This window comes from Macaca mulatta, chromosome 20 (genome assembly GCF_049350105.2).
Source record: "Macaca mulatta isolate MMU2019108-1 chromosome 20, T2T-MMU8v2.0, whole genome shotgun sequence".
NCBI classification, from domain to species: Eukaryota; Metazoa; Chordata; class Mammalia; order Primates; family Cercopithecidae; genus Macaca; species Macaca mulatta.
The window spans coordinates 75338203-75361047 of NC_133425.1; the positions used below are offsets into that span (position 1 = coordinate 75338203).

At 39.3% G+C, this 22845-nt stretch overlaps 1 long non-coding RNA gene across 1 annotated transcript in view; it reads left to right on the top strand.

Moving 5' to 3' along the window:
• The window catches only part of LOC114674428 (uncharacterized), a 253722-nt gene that overhangs the window by 162793 nt on the left and 68084 nt on the right, over window positions 1-22845 (top strand). The window contains exon 3 of the long non-coding RNA XR_013412216.1: window positions 4549-4639. This is a non-coding gene — a long non-coding RNA (uncharacterized LOC114674428). The remainder of the gene's footprint in view (window positions 1-4548; window positions 4640-22845) is intronic.

Here is a 22845-nt window from a genome sequence, read left to right on the forward strand (position 1 = left end):
ACATTTCCATTAATAATAAGTGCCCCTTTGAGGACCGTTACCAAGGGGCCCAGTTGCACCTCCCACCCACGCAGAGTGTATTCAGCTGTGTGTGTGTCTCTCCATTGTTTCTCACAATTGGAGTCTGAGAGACCGTCATCTGTCCCACTCTCCTCTAGACTGTGGTCTCATTTTTCTGCAGAGTTGAACTCTGGAGATAACATTGGTAAAAAATGTGAATACTTCAGGGCACATTAGAACAGTCTTTGTTTAAATTCACTCCCACCCCATTTCTCTGCAAGGAGCCTGGTGAGGGGGAAGGCGTGAACAAAGTGAAATGGCCAAGCTGCATATTTAAAATTCCATCAGTTCGATTTCTTTAATGCAATATGGTCATTTAAAATCTTGCCCTGTTTGATAAATACCTGCATTTCAAGTAATTGTTAAGAATGTGTCTGTTTTTATTAGAACATATTCGTCATTATTTGACAGTCGTTTCTAATCACATTTGTCATGTATTGGGTTTCCTTTATGAATACTGATAGCTCTTGGAATAGATGTTTATGAAGCCCCATTCATTCCTTGAGCACACACAGTATGCCTACCACCCAGGATACCATTTTTCTGGTCATTCAAAAATGAGAAAATGAATAGCAAAAATGTGTGGGAGGTTTATCTTTAGACGCAGAAACTAGAATTATGGGGAAGTTTTTGGAATTTTGAGAACGGATTTCTGTGCAGTCAATTCCATCAATTGTGCGCTTGGGGAGTTTAGATACTCAGACAGTTTGAACACAATGCATTGACAAGTTTAGATTCAGAGTTGTCCGCTGTATCAGTTCGGCTTGAATTCCTAGAACGGTGGGAAACTTAACTCAGCCAAGTTGTGTCTGAAGTCATTCGGTGAATAGATACCCATTCACTTATTTGACAAATAGTTATTTATGGTATTCATTCACTCTGTGGCTATTTATTCATTCAAGAGATGCTTATGCATACACTAATTTGATGAATAATTATACTTTTTAATGGATATTTGTTAAATTTCTACTGTATATAAGAGAGAGATACAGAACTTCGCAGCAGCTACATTATTGCCACCATGAGCCTACAAATGTGAGGACAGTCCCTGGTCCCCATGTCCCCTCACAGGAAGGCCGTGTGCTTCAGCTACATTATCCCATGTGGCCTCACAGCCTCTGTGAGGTGGAAGAATGTTCTGGACCATGATGAGTCTCTCTGTTAACATTTTTTTGTCTTTTAAAGTGCATGCATGGAGGGTTTTCTATTTCCAAAGCTTTATACAGGATGTTCAAAACAAAAAAGACAAGACATCACTTCTATAAAAGCCTTATACCCCAGAGACATGCCAGACACTCTGGGACTCAAGCTTGAATTTGGGAGGGAAGTGGGGATTGAGATGAATGAATGAATGAATGAACGAATGAATGAATGAATCAGGCTACATTTTGGAGCCAGACCTCTGTGCCTGATCCAGAAAGTAAGACAGACGGAGAAGACTTCTAAGAACAAGTGGAATCTCACCAAGAAGCTCCCCCTAACTACACACATTAGATTCTTCACCAATGCAGGGCTTAATTATCAAAAGAAGTGAGGTGAGCATTTTCCAAATCTTCCCGTGAGTAGCATGGGCTTAGTTTTGACCCATGGTGGCCCTCACCTATCATCACTGTAGGTACTGCCTGGCTGGATATCAACCCCTGAGTCTGGTGGAGGAGGATCATGTGCACCCAACACTGGATTGTCTGCAACTAGGAGAGATGCTGGCTTGACGCGTGCATTCACAAACATCAATTATAAGACTCAGACCCCTCCAAACACTTTCCCTCTTGCAAAAAGCTTATAATTAGGGAAGTATAATCATGAGCTTGGCACCTCTCAAAGGAGCACCTTTGCAAATTTCACACGCCCAGCAATATCTGTTAACCTGTTTGGACAAAGGATCAAGGTGCAATCTGCTCTAACTTGCTTCCTTTAAGGTGGGCAATGTTAAAACCAGGTAATATATCTAAACGCTCATGACTTAATTTCTCATGCTCTACAAGCAAGAGTGAACCACAGGGGAAACTATGGAGGAGTTGAAGTCAAAGAGTGAAAGCCAGATTTCCAGTCTTCATTCTGCTCCTGATATAAGCCTGAGCAAGCTCTCCGATGCTCAGTTTCCTCATCTGTAAAGTGGGGAGAAAGTCAAATCTACATGCTGGAGTTATTAGGAAGTTAGTACAGTCCTCGTACTGTCCCTGGAATGGCAACTGGCACATAGCAGATACTGTACAGGTGATGATGATTATTATTTATAAGACACATTATCATTTCTTAAAAAAGGACACACATTCCAAAAGCCACATTACTGCAAAATTACATGACACCTACTATTATCCGGTCCTTGCTAAACCTCTTTATTTGTTCTAAGGTTTCTTACACTCAAGTGAAAAGAGGACTCAGATGCTTCACTTGGAAAAGAAACTCTTCATTAAGATAATTTGGCATTTCAAAAGAACATAAAATCATTTTCCAGTTTGATTTGGAGCCTAACATCAGTTAATTTCTCTTTGTTCTTCCCTTCTGGCTGTGCTCATGTCCCCCTTTGTATGTGTACATTTGTCCAATGCAATCTAAGAAACAATCACCTTAATTGATCTGGTGTTAACCTCTAACAGCTTAAGACATAGGCTTTTTATCTATCGCTCAATCCTTGCTGCAGATGTAATTCCCTATAGTGCTTACATCTTTGTCACCCTCACCAAGGGGGTCCTTCTCTGGAAAGCATTTCAGTAAATAAATACTGCTGCAAACAAAACAGACCACTCAACCAAGAGGCCCCAGTGTTGCAGAAAAGCCTGGTTATGGTTTCATGCTTTACCTGGTGATGTACATAATGATAAATCTCATACAGGTGTCACCGTTTTCAAGACCCCGGCAAGGATTGATGGCTTACAGTAGGCTGATCCATCATCCGAGGCAGCTGGCACCCTATCGGAATTTCAGGAATCTGTTCCCAATCACATTCACTGTTGGGTGACTCAGTAACGACCCTATTTGCGGTGCGTTACTGAAAATCAATGTGCCGCATTCAAGGTCAATGTACTGCTGGAAAACTCTTTAAGCACTGATGGATGGATTGTGCTCATTCAGAATAAATGTGAGAAGAAAGTGACAGCTGAGCATCCCACAGCCGCGCCAACTTTCAAAGGCAGATTTCCTACTTTAGTGGGCAGTGGGATTCCCAGAGGGATGACATCACACATACCCTCTTGTTCTCTGTTTGGGGGAATGTGTCTGCATATGATAGTGTATCTTTCCACACACAATTAAAACATCAACGTGCAGAATCTCTGTGGAGATGTTTACCAGCCCAGTGCTTTAACAATCATTGCAAATCCATTTGGAATCTAAGTATTTGATAGGAACAAAATCAAGGCCGAGCATTAAATAGACTATTTAAAATGTGTGTCTTTGGAGAAATAATTTGGAAAATAGCCAAAGAAAGACACTCATTTAATTCCGTTTATTCCACAAACACAACATCTCCAAAATGTACCATGCATTGAACCCAAGGTCAATGATGCAAAGATTAAAGATTTGGAAATTAACCTTTACTCCAGAAGTTTAAAGTTAAAGACAAGAGATAGACACACAACCAAATTATTAAGGGCAGTGAGATATATACCTGTGCACAGACATATAGACAAAGTTAAGTGTATAATGATATATATAAAGTGAGAGCATGAGAAAAGTTGTCCGTTCTCCCTGGAGGCATTTACCGACTGGAATGGTTGTAATTAACACCTAGAAAAGTGGAAAAAAAGTAAGCTGAGGTTTGCTTATTGAGTTCTGGTTTTCAGTATGTTTAAATATTTTTTAAAAAGAGATCATCAAAGTGGTGAAGTAACCTTTTAAGTAAGAGACATTGGGATATGAAATAGTTGACATTTTATCACTATAACACTTTCCTCCTGGTGACCTGTTTATCAACCAAGCAAAGATAATCCTTGACCAAGCTTCTCCATGTTCTCAGTGTTTTCCAGTGGAAAGTCAGAAACATTTCCTGGGGAAAATTATAAAATGTGTATTTTATCTCCTTGGATAGAGAATAAATTTTACTAAAGTTATTCTTTTCTCCTTCTTTCTCCTCCTCTTCCTCCTCCTCCTCCTTCTCCTCCTCCTCCTGCTGCTGCTTCTTCTTCTTCTTCTTCTTCTTCTTCTTCTTCTTCTTCTTCTTCTTCTTCTTCTTCTTCTTCTTCTTCTTCTTCCTGTCTCTCTCCCTCTGTCTCTCTCTCTCTCTCTCTCTCTCCCCCCCTCCCCCCCTCTAATTATTAGCTTCCAAAAGGAAAATACGATGTATTGCCTATGGAATACATAAAAGAAAAATGTGGTAGCTGATAAACAGTACAAGTGATTTGAGGACTATTTGGAAATGGTTAATTTAAACAAAGTGATGATCCCAAAGACATCAAGAGTAGATGCAATGGTAGACATTTCCTGGTTCTCAATAATCAGGTTGGATCAACTTAATAACATGCTTGTATGTTTTTCTTCTCTTTATAGGCAATGACTGAGTCACCTGTAACGTCTAGCGCCTCGAATGATAACTAGCATGTAATCACTGCTGAATAAAGAGCTGTGGATGAATGAATAAGTGAGTAAATGGGTGCATGAATTAGATGCATGGATAAGCCACAAGGGAGGCAACTGTATTTTTCTGTTGTGTGGAAACTGCTTTTAGCATTCATTTGCTTAGAAGTCTTTGTGTGTGTGTGTGTGTGTGCGCACGCATGTGCATGTGCTCTAAGTTTCCTTTACCCAATCGTCCCACCTGCATCAATAATTCTGCCTGGTGACATCATTTCTCTGTAAAGCTTTAGCTGTCCCATCTCCTGCTTGGGGTGATCATATGAGTTGATTGTTTCACTGTTTCTACAAATTGGAGTTCCCCAGCTTCCTTTTTATTTGACAATCTAGTTATGCCTGTATTCCAAGTCATATTTATTCCAGCATCCACTCATACATTCATTATTCAAGCATTTATTAGCACATATGATATGTCAGGAACTATGCCAGTCACTTGGAAGATGAAGTCTAAGAAATGTTCCCTTTCCTGAAGTTGCTCAGCCCATAGGGGTTGGAAGGTAGGTAATAATACATGTAAAGGGATAACTTTAAATAATTCATAATTGGAAATACAACGGATAAACTGAACAACACATGAAGTGTATTATAGGTGTGGAGAGAGTAATTTGAGATAACTTTTTACTAGATATAACATCACAGCTGAGCCTGGGTATTCCATGAGAAGGCACATTTATGGTAGAGAAGAGTAATGGAGTATGTCAGACAAGAAAACCACATTTATAGAATCAAGAAGATGGAAAAGAGGAAGATATGGTTGAGAAATGAGGCTATTTCTGTTGGGCAAAGATTGGCAGGCAGGGGAAGAAAATAAGGTAAAAGGAGATCATCACTCAACCATAAAGAGTTATATCTTCATTCACAAGACTTCAGGATTAAACTTGCCAACGATATGGAGCTATCTTTATACATTACTGTATAACATGCATACAGACAAATGCACAGCAAAATGAGTACATTCATGTTACAACTCTTAGGTCAAAGAGCAGAACACAGTCAGCACCTACAGCCCCCAACACATACCCATTTGCAGTTACTACCTCAGCCAGGGTCACCACAATCTTATTTCGAATAGCACAGATTAACTTTCTCAGTTTTGTACTTCATGTAAGTGGAATAATATAGTGAGCACTTTGACTCAATATTATGTAGGTTAGATTCATAATATTGCTCTATATAGCTGTAGGTCATTTCTTTTTATTGCTGTTCAGTATTTGATTACATAAATATACCACAATTTTAAAATCTATTCTAATTTCAATGTGTATTTTAGGTCATTCCCATTTTGGAATTATGACAAATAGTGCTGCTAGGAACATGCTATTAAGTGTCTTTTGGTGAACATATGTACACATTTTGGTAGGGTATATGTCCAAGAGTAGCGCTTCACTAAATTATACCAAATTTGCTTTCTAAGTATGGTTGTTCTAATATATTTTTCAGTCATAAAATAGACTTCTGCTTGTTCTACATACTCACTCATCCATAATTTTTTATTTATTCAATTAATGATCATCTTTTCAGTTAGAATCTAAGTTTTGTCAGTGTGGAGATCACAGGTGCCTTTTTGTATCTTCGTATCTTTAGTGGCTAGTACCATGTTTGCCAGATGACAGGAGATACGTGAATACACACACACACACACACACACACACACACACACACACACACACACACATCACCTGCCTAAACAAATGCACAAACGAATGTCTATGTTCTTTTCCAAGTCATATTTACTCCAGCATCTACTCATGCATTTATTGTTCAAGCATTTTTTAGCACTTACGATTTGTCAGGAGCAATGCCAGGCACTTGGATGATAGAGAAGCCTAAGATGAGACATCTTCCATGAGGTTGCTTTCTCATCTAGAACACAGACATTTGTTTATGGTAGACAAAAATAATATTTCCTTCAGATTCTTCTTTTTAGACAGAAGCAGTATAATGCTCTATATTCTTAACTATTGAATCTGTTATTGAGGATGAAAATGGAGAATTACAGGTGATACAGTTAACTTCTATGTTGCGCCAAAATAGTCAGCAAGTTTTGTAATTCAATCCAAAAAGTAGTTAATAGAATGAGGAAGACAATTTTTAAAATTCCGATAACTTCCAATAACACTACTGTAGCTAAAGAGCTTAGTGGGATGAAGAGTGGTTTGGAAGAAAATAGCCCATTCAGGAGATTGTTGTCTATGTCCACTTCCTGTAGAGATGCTTCTGCATTGCCTTAAATACAGCCTATGTCTGCTTTTCAGAATTAGTAGCAGGACAAAATGTGAGAGGAAAAATGTAAAAGTAATGCATCTATGTGCTTTCACAGGACCTTATCCCAACTCCACATTCACAATCATCAATTAAAAAGCGGACTCTCTTTCCACTGATTAATTTCCACTTGGCCATTGTTAATAAGAAGGCTGGAGAAATGTGTTTACACAGGGCAAAATGGAATGAAAAACACAGCATACATGCATAAGTCATCATTTAAACAGCATCAAAAGTGAGAGGGTAGCTATATTCAGCCCAAGCCCTCTGGCTTCCTCCCTGAACCTTGCTTGCCCATGGAGAAACCTTTAATCATATTATATAAGTGGTAATGAATGATGATGACACAGGCACAGACTTGGAATTAAAAGCGGCTTAGTGATATATCAGTTTAAACATTCCCCATTCTTTAAATCTGATTAGTTATTTATTGCTGTGGAAAAAAAATCATCCTGAAACTTGGTTGCTTAAAATCACAATATTCATTGATTATCTCACAGTCTCTGTGGGTCAGAAATTCAGGAGTGGATCTGCAGTTCCAGCTCACCGTATCTCATGAGTTAGAAGTTAAATGGTGGCTAGGATTGGGGTCATCTGGAAGGCTTTCTGTCTTTCATATCTGGGGCCTGGGCTGTGAAGACTTGAGCAGAGGGATGCTGGAGCAGGTGGACTCCCCAGGAATCTCTAGACTTACCCAGATTCAAGAGGAAGAAACCTAGACCTCAATTCTAGATGAAGGTGTTAGAATTACATTGTAAGAAAACCATATGGGATTAGTATGATCATTTTTGGCAAATACCATCTGCCACCAACTCATTGCTGCAATATTGGGAGTATACCTGCTATTTTCCTTGGCTATTTCCAGGCCAGTGGAGAACAGCTGAATTAGGATCCGAAAAAAGGTGTCTATTCATTGATAGGCTAGCTGTCTGGGGCAGCCAGTCTCACATCACTCTGAGTCTATATTACTACTTCATGCAGAATCAAAAATCTGTCCTCCTTTGGCTTTTATCCACATGAGTTAGGTTCTAGCACCTTGTTATGGACTGAATGCTTATGTTCCACACAAACTCATTTGTGGAAACTCTAACCCACAAGGTGATGGTATTTGGAGTTGAGGACTTTGGGAGGTAACTAGGTTTAGATTAGGTTATATACTCTCATAAGGACATTAGTGGTGCCCTGATAAGAGGAAGGGAAAGAAATTGCTTTCTCCATACTCTTTCACAGAGGAAAAGCCACATAAGCACACAGGGAGACAGAATGGGGCCCTCACCACGAACAGAGTCTGGGGTCACCTTGATCTCGGACTTCCTGGCCTCCAGAACTGTGAGAAACAAATAATGAATTGTTCAAACCACTCAGTCTCTGGTTTTTGCTATAACTACTTGAGCTAAGACACACCTGTACTGTGCCTTATCTCTATAAGCCTATACACATGGTGGCCCATATACATGTTGAATATATGAACCAAGGGATCAACCAATTAATGAATACTATCTATATTAATTTCCTTTGGCTGTCATAACAAAGAACCATAGACTGGGCAGCTGAAACAACAGAAATTTACTTTCTCACAGCTTTGGAGGCTGGAAGTTCAAGATCAAGCTGCCTGCAGAGCTGGTTTCCCCTGACGCCTCTCTTCTGGGCTTGCAGATGGCCACCCCCTTGCTGCCTCTTCACTTGGCCATCCCTCTGTGCTGTGTGTTTCCGGCATCTCTCCCTCCTCTTACAAGTACACCAGCCACATTAGATTACAGCCCACCCTGAGGGCCTCATTTTAACCCGTTCAATTCTCTAAGGGTATTATTTCTGAATGTAGTTACATTAGGATGTATTATGGGTTGAAATTTTAACATACAAAATTTTGATTTTGGAGAAGGGCCCAATTCAGCCCATAACACAAAGAAACCATAAAGTAAGACTGCTCCTTTATTCACATGACTATCTTGAAAACACATGAAAACAGTGATCATATTGCTCCCCCTCAACTCCCTCTTCTCTAAGCTCAAATCAATGTCCTTAGCACCACTGATCTCCCCTGAAGCTAGAGCACCCCTATTTCATCCAGGAGCTAGACTTTGGTAGAATATAGCAAGGCTGTCATTCCCCTGCCTTTGAAACTCTCTCTTGTAAATCACTTTACGAATAGTTTCCTAGGTTTTGTTTCTCATTATCTTTCAAGAAAACTTAATTGTCCTTAAGTGTACCAGTGTTTTTATAATTATATCCTTTCATATTTATAACCATGAGGTGAATTCAATATTAATCTCAGCACTTTGGGAGGCCGAGGCGGGCGGATCACGAGGTCAGGAGATCGAGGACCATAGTTAAACCCTGTCTCTACTAACAATACAAAAAATTAGCCAGGCGGTGGCGGCGCCTGTAGTCCCAGCTGCTCGGGAGGCTGAGGCAGGAGAATGGCGTGAACCCGGGAGGCGGAGCTTACAGTGAGCCGAAATCGCGCCACTGCACTCCAACATGGGTGACAGAGCGAGACTCTGTCTCAAAAAAAAAAAAAAAAAAAAAGAATTCAGCAGAGATATAGGTCTCATGATAGTGCTTGAATATGCCTCTGAAATTGTGTCATAGGCAGCACTTTTCACTCTTCCAATACTTTCAATGGCTGTGTGAGGAGAGTGTTAGAGCCTTCCTCTGAGCAAGCAAGTGAGGTCAGAGGGGTCGGGTAATGCTTCCTTGATTGCATTTCCTTGTCTTTTCTTTGTGCCTTTTTTACACGTTTATGTATACATTTGTTAAATACGTTTGGATCATAAAAATAATTCATGTCTGTGGTTCACAATTTAGAAGGTGTAAATAAGCTTAAATTGGAGAATAAAAAATCACCTATTATCCCACTAACCTAAAATAATAGCTCAGATGTTCCTTTTTGTCTTCTAGAAACATCTGAACACGTGAGTGTGAGTACACACACGTTTTATACATATAACATTCCTATATTACAATATTATAAAATATTCTTCATAAACTTGATTTTTAATGGCTGCTACATAATTCCATTGTGCATATATAGCCCAATTTATGCAATAATTAGCCTTCCTTTTGAAAAGAACATAAGATCATAATGTAATTCTCATGATTCCATTAATTACACTTTCTTGCTAAAATACTCATTTCATTTCTCGGTAAAAAAAAGAAATGTATATCTTTAGCTTACAATATCATCTGTTGGCCTAATGAGGCTATGTAGATTCTACTCCTAAACCGTAGAATATTGTAGCTGAAGGGCTTGTGGAAATAACCAGCTCCAACTTCTTTATCACATAATGCAGAGAACTAAGTCCCAGAGAGGGGAGGGGGTTTTATAAAGCCAAAAACAAAATCTGAAACTACAATTTGAGCCTTCTGGGGTACAGAGTGCAGCTACAATCTTTATGAAATGAGATGTCTTTTGCATTTCTTTACTCATTCAACAAATATGCATTAGATGCCTGACAGGTACCAGGCACTATATATAAAGCAAGAATAAGATAGACCTGTCTCCTGCTCCCTAGAACTCCAAGAGTTGCCACATCCCTGTCTTTCACTCAGAGGTCGCCCACCGTTTTCCAAACACATGGATACAGCTTCCTGCATCTCTCTAGTGAGGGAAATTCTCCATTCTCAGGAATGTGCCCAGCCCTCTTGCTAGACAGGCTTAAGTGTCCAAGAATTAACATTCCAGAAGTGACCCTCAACCAAGGATGAATGAAAGTTGGTGGATTAACATCCAAGGTTTCTTGTGTTCCCCCTTAGGCAGTGGTACAGTTCTGAGGCATATTCTATAGTGCCTCGCAGATCCCGGGGGATGGAGCCTCAGTGATTCCCAGAGGAACCACTCTTGTTTTGCTCACAGTACTTCCTGGAATCACTTCCTTGGATAATGAGAGAAACAAGGAAAATACAATTCCAAACTGTCCTGTACTTTGAATACTATGGCAGCTTTGCACTAGAACATTAATTGGGCAAAGAAAACGAAATACATACTTAAGCTAAGAAATCCATTTGACCTATGAGTCACCTGCAATGAAATGCTTGTCTCAGGTTCTGCTTCTGAGAGAAAACCAAACCAAGACATGATATCGATGTTTATCCTGTGTATTCCATAAAGGAAAAGTTATAGGATGTCATCAGAATACACAGTAGGGTAGGAAAACTCTTTCATTTATCTATTGTTCCACAACAAACAGACTGTATTCTCTTAAAACAATCAGTTATTACCTCTTATGGATCTGGGGTAAATGGGCTCAGCTGGGTAGTTCCCCTTTAGGGTCCTTCCTATGAATGCTGTCAGATGGTAGCTAAGATTAGAGTCATCTGAAGGCTTTTTCAGTCTTCTTATCTCTGATGAGATAAGAAGTCAGCTAGTTGGGCATCCCTCTCTACATGGAGTCCTCCACGTGGCTAGCTTGGGCTTCCCTAGAGCATGGTAGCTGAAAGTTAAACTTTTTCTATTTTGGTTGTCTCCCACAAGTGCCCATTCCAAGAGACAGCAAATGCAAGCTGTCAATATTAAAGGCTGCGTTTGGAAACTGGCACGGTCTCCCTGCTGCAATATCCTCTTGGACAAGCGGTCACAGCAGCTGCCCAGGCTCAAGGCAAAGGGCATGAATGTCCCCTTCCCCTTTGATGGGAGGACTGTCCAATACTTTTATCCATCTTAAATCTACCAAAGAAACTTAACTATTTACAGTGATGTTGGGAGGAGAATAAGGCAGCCCCTGTTCGAATAATGTATATTTAAGATGACACCTGAAGACAGGAGAGAGTCAGGCTGAGAGGCATAGAGGAAGAGGGAAAAGGGAACGCATTCCAGGCAGGGGGAAAAGTATGTGCACAGACACTCAGTGTTTTGAAGACTTGAAAAAAAAGTCAACGTGGATGATGGCAGCAAGCCTGGAGGACAGATTAGGAGGGAACACCTGCTGAGATAGCAAATGCCTGGTCAGGGTGGCTCACAAAGGTGGTGCTAAGTATTCTACTGTGTCTTTTAATAGAAATCAGCATCAGGGATTATCATGATGTGATTTATATATTTTAAAAATCTCTCTACCTCAGAAACACTCAAAGTATGAGTCTCGACCAGCCCCAGACTGCAAAGTTTGTTACCGGGCAATTAGATGGGTATAAAATTTGAGCATAAGCATTCAGAAACTTTCTTAGCATTTGAAACTGCTGTAATATCAAGCATATATACATATATACATGCATATACCCAAACACATACGCGCGTGTGTGTGTGTATTGGCTACTGCATATATATATATATATATATATGTATGTATGTATGTATATCCAAGATATAAATACATTGCATTTTACAAGAATGTTGGTCCACAATGTGTTGGGGGACAAACACTTAGCCTTTTACCATAGTTTATAAAACTCTACTCTAGTTAAGGGAACTAGTGGGATGAAGGGTAGTTTGGAAGAAAGGAACCCATTTGGGAGACTATTAAGGCAGTGATGTTGACACAGGTTAGATTAGAACCTGTATCATCTCCATTCTTTCCATGGGGATGGAAAGAATGGATGGCTTTAAATAAAGTTTTGAAGGGCAGATAGGCAGAACCTGGTGATGGGCTGGGAGGTAGGGACAAAAGAGAAGTGGGCCTTAGGGCTGTCTCCCAGGTCTCCTGAGAGAAAAACTGCATTAACAGAGACATCGCATAATGAGATGTGAGTTACTGGAAAAAGGAAAGCGAATTCAACTCAGAATTGCTTTGCATTTGCCATCACAACTTTTGTCTTGAAACTTCTAATGATCATTGAAAAGGAAATACATCCTTAAGGCCGAGACACATTATCTTTTTATTTTAATTACAGGTCACCTACAATACAGAAACAAGTCAACATAATTCACTTTTCTAATCAAAGAGAATTCTTTGAGAGCAGAAGAGATATAGCATCCAAATAAATGAGTGGTAATTTTCTTAATGAACTAAGTCATCATGAATCACTGTGTGGAATCCCCCCTTGTGCTGCAGAGCCTGTGACATTTCCAACAATGCAACACTATTTGGTAAATATTAAAGGCTGTTAGAGAAAGGGGATAAGAAATGACCTTTCAATCTATATGGAGCATGTTAATTACCAAAAAGACAGCAATTGGTTGTAAAGGATTGTTCCGCTGTCGTCACCACTGAAGCATGCCTCCGTCTTTTGGTTATGAATTATCCTTAGAAGAAATATGGATGCATGACATTAACATTTACAGTGTCATTCAGCATAAATATTCATTCTTAACAATGTCTTTGGGCCCTGCACAGTCTTAAATATGGGTAGGTTTTTAAGCTTAAATATATTTTTGAATTTTCTCCTGGAAACTACTAACAAGGCAATATAGTGCCGTGGGAAGAGTACCAAAGGAGAGTCATAGGTCCTTTGTTTAGAACAATGAATTGGTCGCTTACTACCAATGTGAGCCAACTGGATTTTATTTAACCTATATTGTCCCAAACTTATTTAATTACAGAAACTTCTTTATTTCATAACACCTCTTGATATACCATATATTTGTAGAATTTGCATTGGTGTAACAGTTCACAGCATGGGAATTTGGGACACTGTACCTGGTTAGATTTTCAGCTCTATCATTTTCTAAATGTGGACGTGGAGCCTCTATGACCAATGCTTCTTTTCTTTGTTAAGTGGGAACAAAATACTTTATCTGCTTGAATTGTTGCTAAAATAGATGAATAAAATAAATAACTAAATAAAACATGTAAAGTGATTGACACCGAACTAGCCAAATCATACAGGTCAATACCTAGCAGCCATGTTTTATTTTTTTGTATCACCAGTGCCTGACACAGGATACATGCTCATGGTCTGTTGAATTCCTTCTAGGAAGATGGTGAGGGAGTTAAGAATGCAGGATAAAGAGTTAATCAGCATTGATGAAACAAGAACCCAAGTTTCCTGTGTCCCAGTTCTAAGTCTCTTTCACCATAGACCACGACCTCTCCATGCTGGAAGAGACTCCCATGTGTAGTTGAGAAAGGAGAAATAGAGAAGTGAGGAGAGAATTAAGTAAAAACAATGTTAGTATAAGAGAAAAGATGAGAAATTAAGGAAGGGGAAGGAGAAAAGAGATAGATGATAGATAGATGGATGGATGGATAGCTAGCTAGCTAGCTAGATAGATAGATAGATAGATAGATAGATAGATAGATAGATAGAATAGAAGATAGATAGAAAAAAGAAGGAAAAGAGAAAGGGAGAGGAAAGAAGAGACAAAGAAGAAAGGAAGAAGGATAGGGAAAGGGTCTGTTATGGATAGAATTAAGTCACCAAATAAAATCTCAAGTCATAGAAAACTGCAGTTAGACTCATAACAACTAAAGCATTATTCAGCAGGTGCTAATTTTTTCACAATAGAATCAAATTGGTTCAATCCTGACCTGACTTTTATGGACTGGGTGGCCCCAGATGAATTTGCCTAGCCTCCATAATGCTCAGTTGTCTTATCTTTAAAATATTATCCTTTTAGGGCTAGTACAAGAAAATAAGACAATACATGTAAAAAACTTAGCTCTCTGGCTGGCTATGTTGACAGTTAATCAAGTTCGTGGTTATCACAGTCAGGGTGTAACCTGGGGTGCTTTCAGAACTGAAAATCTCAGGGCCAGATCAGTACCAAGAAAGAAGATTGAGAAAAAAGGAGGAAATGTAGGGATGAATTGAACATTTATGAAGTAGGTTTCAGTCTAATGTGAAGGCTCCCAGAAATAAACACTTAAATGAGAGATGTTATAACAGTGAGGTGGATTCCTTGCATTTATTTGTTTATTTATTTATTTATTTTTGAAACAGAGTCTCACTCTGTCGCCCAGGCTGGAGTGCAATGGCATGATCTTGGGCTCACCATGACCTCTACCTCCCGGGTTCAAGTGATTCTCCCTGTCTCAGCCTCCCAAGTAGCTGAGATTACAGGGGCCCACCACCACACCTGGCTAATTTTTGTATTTTTAGTAGAGATGGGTTTTTACCATGTTGGCCAGGCTGGTCTCAAGCTCTTGACCTCAGGTGATCCTCCTGCCTCAGCCTCCCAAAGTGCTGGGATTACAGGTGTGAGCCACTGTGCCCAGCTGCATGTAATTTTTAAAGCATAGTATTAGATGTTTTTTTCCTAATAGGTAATTGTATTAAGTCTAGGAGAAAAAAAATAAAGATTATATTTTTTAAACCAAGTATTTAAGATCAGGTATATAGGTTGGAAGGTGTGTAATTCATTTATTTATTTATTTATTTTATTTATTTATTTATTTTTTTTTTAAATTTATTTATTATTATTATACTTTAAGTTGTAGGGTACATGTGCATAACGTGCAGGTTTGTTACATATGTATACTTGTGCCATGTTGGTGTGCTGCACCCATCAACTTGTCATTTACATCAGGTATAACTCCCAATGCAATCCCTCCCCCCTCCCCCCTCCCCATGACAGGCCCCGGTGTGTGATGTTCCCCTTCCTGAGTCCAAGTGATCTCATTGTTCAGTTCCCACCTATGAGTGAGAACATGCGGTGTTTGGTTTTCTGTTCTTGTGATACATTGCTAAGAATGATGGTTTCCAGCTGCATCCATGTCCCTACAAAGGACACAAACTCATCCTTTTTGATGGCTGCATAGTATTCCATGGTGTATATGTGCCACATTTTCTTAATCCAATCTGTCACTGATGGACATTTGGGTTGATTCCAAGTCTTTGCTATTGTGAATAGTGCTGGAAGGTGTGTAATTTAATAGACCGACTAGCAGCCTGAATTATGTTTTTCAAATGAGCTTGAAGATTTACACAGTAAAATTAGGAAGTATGACATACAGAGGAAGGGGCTTCCTTTGTTGATCAATTCAATGAATGCAGTCAAAATTAATTTCTCAAGATCTGAAAATGTGACAGAAATGAGCAAATTCCTGTGTTTTAACTCAGAAAATTTCAGAAGAGAGGTGGTAAGGAAACCCTGCTTGCCTTTTAAATTTTTGGGAGTGTTTGGACGTACTAAAAATGAGTAGAACAATGTTCATGAATAGGACTTAGGAAAGGATGGTATAAAAGAGAACAGGCTGAAAGAATCAGAGGCACAATATTGTAATAATTATTCCTAGCAATGGAACAAGACTGCCTTGAAAGATAGTGAGTTCTGCATCATTGGAAGCATCAAACTGGAATTTGATATGGATGATGATCTGTCTGTTACGGAGCCCAGAAATAAAGCCACACACCTGCAGCCATGTGATCTTTGACAAAGCTGATAAAAATGAGCAGTGGAGAAAGGACTTCCTATTCAGTAAATGGTTCTGGGATAGCTGACTAACCATATGCAGAAGAATAAAACTGGAACCCTACATTTCACCATATACAAAAATCAGCTCAAGACAGATTAAAGATTTAAATATAAGAACTCAAATTATAAGAATCCTAGAAGAAAACTTAGGAAACACCGTTCTGGATGTTGGCCTTGGGAAATAATTTATAACTAAGTCCTCAAGAGCAATTGCAACAAAAACACAAACTGGCAAGTGAGACCTAATTAAACTAAAGACTTTCTGCACACCAAAAGAAACTATCATCAGAGTAAACAGACAACTTACACAATGGTATAAAATATTTTTGAACTATGCATCCGACAAAAAGTCTAATATATAAAATCTATAAGAAGTTTAGACAATTCAACAAGCAAAAAAAACAAATAAAAATCACATTAAGGAGTGAGCAGAAGACACGAATAGACACGTCTCAAAAGAAGATCTACAGGTGGCCAACAAATGTATGAAAAAATGCTCAACATCACTAACCACTACAGAAATGTAAATCAAAGCCACAATGAGATACCATTTCACACCAGTTAGAATGGCTTTTGTTAAAAAGTAAAAAAACAAGAGATACTGGAGAGGAAGTGAGAAAAGGATGATGTATACAATGTTGATGGGAATATAAATTAGTTCATTCACTGTGGAAAGCAATTTGGAGGTTCCTCAAAAAACTTAAAACAGAACTACCATTCAGGCCAGCAACCCGATTACTGGGAATATATCCAAAAGAAAATAAGTCATTCTACCAGAAAGACACATCCACTGGTATGTTCATCTCTGCACTATTCACAATAATAAAGACCTGGAATCAATCTAGGTGCCTATCAGTGGTGGATTGGATAAAGAAAATGTGGCACATATATACCATGGAATACTACTCAGACATAAAAAAGAATGAAATGATGTCCTTTGCAGCAAACTGGATGCAGCTGGAGACTATCGTGCTAAGTGAATTAACACAGGAACAGAACACCAAATGCCACATGTTCTCACTTATAAGTGGGAGCTAAACAGTGGGTACTCATGGATGTAAAGATGGAAACAATAGACACTAGGGACTACCAGGAGTAGTAGGAAGGGAGGAAGACACAGGTTGAAAAACTAACAGTTGGGTACTATGCTCACTACCTGGGTGACAGAATCATTTGTATCCCAAACCTCAGTATCACACAATTTACCCAGGTAAGAAACCTGCACATGTAGCCCCTGAATGTAAAGTAAAGGTTAAAAATATTTTTAAAAAATTTGAAGAGGGGATGTCTTTACCGAACAAGGGTGTTGGATTAAGTCATCGTTTCCCATAGTGTTGCTCAAAGTACTGCTACAAGATATTAATATTTATAAAAAATACAGAGAGGCTAATTCCCAGGTCAAGTAAGTTTGGGAAATGTTAAGCCAAATTAAACCATGTCACAGAATCTTTTGCTTTGAGACTTTCCATTAGGAGATATTAACATACGTCATTTCCAATAGAAAAATGAAACGCTTCTGCAAGATGCATTTCATGCGGGGGGCAGGGGAGGCATGTGTGTTGAAATGATTTTTAGGAGACATTTGTATACATGATCTCCAAAACATTTTCAACTTGAAGATTCCATGAGTCTCTATGAGGAAACCACACCAATAGACCTAGCTTTGGTCAGGTCTAATGGAGCACACAGTTAGAAAATTAAGAGTACAGGCATGAAAGCAAAATTAGGGACCAGTAACTAAAAGGAGATAAAAGAGAAGAATGAGGGAAATAAAGACATCAATATTGCAGAGCTGTCTCTGAATAACCGGGACATGAAGATAGTGGTGGACATGAGTGGATTCATAGACTATGTATGGCAAATAGACAAAAAAAAAAAAAAAAAAAAAAAAAAAAAGACAATAGGAGAATGAGACAACAAAACGAGAGCCAGAAAGAACGGGAAGGACATGAAGTAGTGTTGGGTGTGGGTGTGTCTTTTATTTTTAAGCATGAGATGTACCTGGCTTCAGACCAGACCAGTGTGGACATAGTCAACTTCCTTCCCGATGGGAAGAGCCCCTCAGGAAATCCAGCCAGAAAACTTCACAGGAAATGTGGATTCAGACAAGATTGGCTCTTCATGCCAGAGAATATCCCTAGGCACACCAGTCTGATGAAACCACCGTCCCCTTCCTTCATGGGATGTAGCTGTCTGGTGAACTGAAATTGGTGCACATCTTCTTGGACTAAGCACTCATTAAGAGCATGCTTGAGTCTCCGATTCTCCTTTTCCCCAGCCTTGGGGAAGTCATAATATTAATACTTTCTTAATGTCAAGCACCACTTCCTAATTCCCTCATGACTGGTCATAAGTTGTCCTCTGCAGAATTTCCCCTTCACTGCCTCTCCAGTGTTTATCTAATATCCACAGAATGTGCACTTCAGCAGCACTTCCCTGGTCAAACCTCAATCTGACCTTTGCTTCTTCTCTTCCAAGCTTTGACCTTTTGTGCAGAACTCGAGCTAGCCTCTGATAAGCAAAACGCTCTACTCTTCTCCATTGTTTTGTGAGCCCCTAAGCTGAACCTGATACAGGACAAAAGAGAGAGCCAGCTCTTTTAAATGAGCCATACCTGTCCCTTCCTGTTACTACTGTGCCAGATACCTGCTCTGGAACCTCTCAACAGCTTCCATCTAGAAGAACCTCATATTTCTCGCCAAATCCATAGCTTAAGGAGTCACATTATAGCCCTTCAGTATATCTGGGAAGATTAGAGCCCATTAAAAAAAGCCTTTGGCACCAGCAATTTAATGCTTAAAGCTCTAATCTGGAATTGGTATATTTACCCTGGTCTTTAATTATTAATGTTGCTTTATTGATCTGATTCCTAAAATGCAAACAACAAAAACTATTCAAACTAATTATTGTGGGCTTTCTACCTTTTGGGGCTTCTCTACTAGTCTTCGAATCTAAACCTTTTCGTACACCAATCAATAGGGTTTAATTCACTAACAAGTTCCAGTGCCTTGTTTCCACTGCTTGGCAAATTTCCCCCCATCAACAGGAAGTGCACTAAATTCCTTCCCTGGCAATAGTTACATAGCCTATATAAATGTATTTTTCTTGGAACTTTAAAACCAAGTTTAATAACCCAATTTCCTGGTATTTTGTGCCCAATGGCTGGCCGTTGTTCGTAAAAGTCATTGTATACTTCTTGATCTTACCAGAAAGACATTATATCCCTAAGGAATCTTATATACTGGAGTAAGATGGTACTGGCATGCAGACATAAAGTCACCTTGACACCTGCTTATGCATTTTTGTTGGGCCAGTCAAAAATGTCAGTTTGGTAGAAATGCATTCTGAATAGCATTTATAGATGGAGAGTCTGATGAGCTAAAGTAGGGTGCTACTTGTGAGAACTGTTTCCTTCTGGGCCACTAAACTTGATTTCTGATTCATGGGCATGGCTTCTGCCCACATCCCAGGCAGCTCACTGCCTTCTCTCTTGTGCTATTGGCTATAAGGGTAGGAGGAGGTAGAAGCATGCCGTGGTTTTCTCCACCATTAGAGGAAACTTCTTTGAAGGAATTCTTAGAAAGAGAAATATTAATTAGGCATTCACCTACTTAAATCACTGCTGGGCACATAGTAGTCACTCCGTAAATGTTTGGAATGAATAAGTGAATGCCAATTGTCAGATTCTTTGCCATTAAGAAATTTGCAGTCTCGTGGGGATTCAAGTGAAGATGCCACATTCATGCTCCTTGTCACTTATGGGAACCCCAAGGAGGGTATATGGCATTCTACGGCTTCCATACATTCCTCTAGACCCTTTTGAATATAATTATAGGTTCTGTTTGTATCACCTCTTGGGATAATGAGGACCATATGTTAAAATTCTCAGTGGAAAGTAGGAGGACTATATTTATTTTGTTGGTTAAATTATCCACATGCCCTCAGGAAATCATTAGATTTAATATACTCAAGGTGCTACAAGAAGGTTCATACCAACAGAGTAGAGATATTTTTTTCTTTGCCTTGAGGAACCTACAATAAAAACAGAAAAACAAGTCAAACTGATAAGAACCAGATGACATGTGATATATCTTTTCATTTTATATCACCCTACATTTTGAACACAGTACACATTAAGTTTATAACTGTTAAAAGCACACATTCCTAATGACACTATTTGTGCTACCTGAGATGACACTTGAGTGATTTTTCAGAAAATATTCTGAATCTCTTCTCAGTGGTATTACCTTCCTTCCAATACAATTCAATGTGAGTTTAAAGAGATAGGCCAGGTGAGATGGCTCATGCCTGTAATCCCAGCACTCTGGGAGGGCGAGGTGGGTGGATCACTTAAGGCCAAGAGTTAAAGGCCAGACTGGCCAACATGGGAAACCCCATCTCTATTGAAAATAGAAAATTTAGCGGGGCATGGTGGCAAGAGCCCATAATTCCAGCTTCTCGGGAGGCTGAGGTGGGAGGATCACTTGAACTTGGGAGGCGGAGGCTGCAGTGAGCCAAGATCGTGCCACTGCACTCCAGCCTAGGTGACAGAGTGAAACTCCATCTCAAAAAATATATATATATATTAAGACAAAGTGATTAAGTGATCAGCAAGTTCCAAAATGCTGAGGACTAAACCATTTGGCTATGTTCCCAAATACATGTGCCTAATGAACATCAGAAAGACTGACAGGCGTTTTCTGAGGCCTGGCATAATGAGTTAAAGATGAAAGGTGGCAATATTATATGCATGTGTTTATATATAAACCCTAGAAAGACTATAAAATATTAAAATCTTCTAAAGTAATATAATGCAACATGATGGAAGTTGATTACAAGTCAATTTTAATTATTAAAAACTAATAATTTAAAGTTTACATATTTATTAAAAATGTAATATCCTCTGAATTTTTTTCTCTGTGTAGTTTTCTTTCATAAATGCATGGAGATGTTTCAGAGGATCTATTTTCTTTGTTGTGCCTCGCCAACTAAACAGAATTTTATGTAGTTAGGTAGAGAATGGCTAAGTCTTCTCTCTCTCAAGATATATGACAGCCATAAAAAATCCCAGGAGCAGAGATGATGTCATATAGAAGAATAATTAACACACCTACTGGATAATGTATGTTATATGGTCTTTAAATTTTTATTAAGGTCACTATGAAGTATGGCTTAGAACTAATGATGACGAAGAGTTTGGGCTCAAGCACCACCTGTGGGAGTGAAAAATAGAGGTGGAGTTGTTGTATAAAAATGATGGGATCTCCTTTATATCTTTGCTGCTGAAGTGCATTATGTCTAAAAGAAACCCCTCCAAGAGATTGAGACTTCAGGCAGTCATAGGAGGTTGTCAGGGCAACAAGTAGAGAGATGGCATTTGGGTAGAAGGAGGATCATGGCAAAGGCATAGAGGTGTGATAGTCCATGACCTGCCTAGGGAATTCCCAATCTTTTAAAACAGGAGGTGGAATATGGTGGAAGAAAAGATGGAAGAGAGAGGGTGATATAGAAGCCATAGTGTTGCAGATACATTTTGTATTGTTTCCGGTGGAAAAGGAGAGAATGGCAGAGTAGGGATCACTTCTCATCCATTCACTTCTCATTTCTGCATTCTTGCATTTAGGGGCAACCCTGTTACCAGCTCTGGTCAATAGGATGTGGGCAAGTGTGATAAATGTCACTCTCAGGCTGAAATTAATAAGAAATGGACCCGAACATCCTCAGTCTCCCTCCTTATTCCTATCTCTATCTATCTCTATCATCTCTATCTATCTCTATCTCTATCTCTATCTCTATCTCTATCTCTATCTCTATCTATCCCTCTGCCCTGAAGAGCTACAGAACCTGCAGTTGAGAAAGCAAAACCATGAATATCAAGTAACCACATGGAGGAAAGCTCTTATAGGGAGTTGCTGGTCCCACAATGGACTGGGCATGAGCAATAATAAACAAACCTCTGTTGGGTTAAGAAACCAGGATTTTCATGGACTCTGACCCACTCTCTCTCTTAACTAACATAGGGAGACTCTTGAGCATTCCAAGACAAAACTGACATGTTTAGATGGGCTTGTTAGGAAGACTTTCTAGGGCTGACGCAAAACAACTGAATCCTTCTGGGGAACAATGCACCTAACATCTATTGGCACTTGCAGGGAACCAGTTCTCTACATGGATGTTCTCATGTGATCCTCTTTACTCTTTGAGGTTGATGTTAAAGTTATTATTCTCATAGCTTATACAAGGTTGCAGAAATCATTGCTGCACGTAAATTCAAAACCTGTCTGTGACGCTTGAGTAACCAAACTCTTAGCACTTTCACATAGCAGAGTCATTGATTTTCTATCATACTCAGCTGTCACTGATGTCCCAGAATGCCTTAGAAATGAGGGTGTCAGATTGAGAAGAGGGGTTTGCCTTTGACAGGCACAGCCCTAGAAAATGGATATGGCTACTGCACATACGTACACATACACATACATACATATTCCCACATGCACACAAGCACAGCCCACCACACACACACACACACACACACACACACACACACACAAGCACATACACACATGCTATGTCCGCTATGTCCAAGTGATCTTCTCTGGAATGATGGTATTGTCCAATCCTTCCACATTCCCAAACTACTTATGCTAAAGCTACCCCCAAAA